Source organism: Nerophis ophidion, linkage group LG20 (assembly GCF_033978795.1).
Source record: "Nerophis ophidion isolate RoL-2023_Sa linkage group LG20, RoL_Noph_v1.0, whole genome shotgun sequence".
NCBI lineage: Eukaryota > Metazoa > Chordata > Actinopteri > Syngnathiformes > Syngnathidae > Nerophis > Nerophis ophidion.
In genome coordinates, this window is record NC_084630.1 from 37,761,597 (window position 1) to 37,764,096 (window position 2,500).

At 40.6% G+C, this 2,500-nt stretch overlaps 1 long non-coding RNA gene across 1 annotated transcript in view; it reads right to left on the minus strand.

The window, feature by feature from the left end:
* LOC133539116 (uncharacterized) overlaps positions 1–2,500 on the minus strand; it is a 1,110,877-nt gene that overhangs the window by 555,880 nt on the left and 552,497 nt on the right. The gene's annotated exons all lie outside the window — the stretch shown is intronic.

The following is a 2,500-nucleotide window of genomic DNA, read 5'->3' on the forward strand; positions in this document are numbered from 1 at the left end:
TACTTGACTTTCAGAGAATTCTAGCTATACAGGTGCTGTTCATATAATTAGAATATCATGAAAAAGTTGATTTATTTCAGTAATTATATTCAGAACCCGAAACTTACTTATTATATCAATTCATTACACACATAGTGATATATATTTGAAATGTTTATTTCTTTAAATTTTGATGATTAGTACTGACAATTACTGAAAATCCCAAATTCAGTATCTCAGAAAATTAGACTATTAGTTACGACTAGTACCAAAAAAGATTTTTTAGGAATGTGGGCCAAGTGAAAAGTATGAACATGGAAAGTTTCAGCATGTACGGCAATCAATACTTAGTTGCAGCTCCTTTTGCCTGAATTGCTGCAGCAATACGGCGTGGCATGAAGTCCACCAGTCTGTTGCACTCCTCAGGTGTTATGAGAGTCCAGGTTGCTTTAATAGTGGCCTTCAGCTCTTCAGCATTGTTGGCTCTGGCATCTGGCATCTTCCGTTTCACAATACCCCAGAGCTTTTCTATGGGGTTAAGGTTAGGTGAGTTTGCAGGCCAATCAAGAAGAGGGATACCATGGTCCTTAAACCAGGTACTGGTAGATTTGGTACTGTGTGCAGGTGCCAAGTCATGTTGGAAAATGAAATCTTCACCTCCATAAAATTGGTCGGCGGCAGGCAGCATAGAGTGTTGTAAAACTTCCTGGTAGACTGCTGCATTGACCCTAGACCTCAGGAAACACAGTGGACCAACACCAGCAGATGACATGGCACCCCAGACCATTACCCATTGTGGAAATTTGACACTGGACTTCAGGCAAGGTGGATTCTGTGCCTCTCCTGTCTTCCTCCAGACTCTGGGACCTTGATTTCCAAAGGAGATACAAAATTTACTTTCATCTGAAAACATAACTTTGGACCACTCAGCTGCAGTCCAGTCCTTTTTGTCTTGAGCCCAGGCGAGACGCTTTTGACATTGTCTCTTATTCAAGAGTGGCTTTACACAAGGAATGCGACAGCTGAAGCTCATATCTTGCATACGTCGGTGCGTGGTGGTTCTTGAAGCACTGACTCTAGCTGCAGTCCACTCTTTGTGGATCTCCCCCACATTTTTGTTTGACAATCCTCTCCAGGGCGCGGTTATCCCTCTTGCTTGTACACTTTTTTTCTACCACATCTTTGTCTTCCCTTCGCCTCTCTATTAATGTGCTTGGACACATAGCTCTGGGAACATCCAACCTCTTTGGCAATGACCTTTTGTGTCTTGCCCTCCTTCTTTAAAGTATCAATGGTCATCTTTTGGATAGTTGTCAAGTCAGCAGTCTTCCCCAAGATTGTGTGTCATACAGAATCAAAACGAGAGACCATTTAATGGCTTTTCCAGGTGTTTTGAGTTAGTTAGCTAATTAGAGTGTGGCACCAGGTTTGGAATGCATGTATACATTCTACAAGTTTGACTTTCTAAATGGAATTAATGAAATAAATCAACTTTTTTATGATATTCTAATAATATGACCAGCACTTGTGTGTGTGTGTATATATATATATTTTTTATTATATATATATATATATATATATATATATATATATATATATATATATATATATATATACACACACACACGCATATATATGTATATATATATATATATATATATATATGAAATACTTGAATTTCAGTGTTCATTTATTTACACATATACACACACATAACACTCATCTACTCATTGTGGAGTTAAGGGTTGAATCGTCCATCCTTGTTCCTTTCTCTGTCACTATTTTTCTGAACATGCTGTATCTTCCTCGTTCTTCTGCTTTGTCTCCTTGTTGTGTGAGCAGTTGTGCACTGCACTCTCTAAAAGCCGTAGATGTTATTGTCACATATGCATGTACAGTAGATGGCAGTATTGTCCTGTTTAAGAGTGTCACAACATTGCTGTTTACGGCAGACGAACTGCTTTACGGTAGACGAAAACGTGACTGCTGTTGTTGTGTGTTGTTACCGCGCTGGGAGGACGTTCATGAAACTGCCTAACAATAAACCCACATAAGAAACCAAGAACAGTTATAACGCTTTTTGGCAGGCACGCCTGGGACGCTGTTTATATTGTGGGTAGGCGGACGTGAAAACAGGCTGTCGACACGTCACCCAGGTCTGCATGGAGCTGGAATAGGGCCTGGCCTCCAGCTCTGCCTGAATTTCGGGAGATTTTCGGGAGAAAATTTGTCTCGGGAGGTTTTTGGGAGAGGCGCTGAATTTCGGGAGTCTCCCGGAAAATCCGGGAGGGTTGGCAAGTATGCCTGTTTTTGTGTATTTGGGATCCCCTATAAGCCCCGAAAATGTGAAATCAAACCATGGAATTATGGCAAAGATGTTTATAAAACAATCTTGCCTTCTTTCAAACTTGATTGATTTGGTTTATTCAGTGTCAGGTTGTTTTGACCATTGAATTTTGGTCATGTTCCAGCCAATGTGGACCCAATGTTAGGCCATTGTACCGGTCACCCAGGGGGGGAT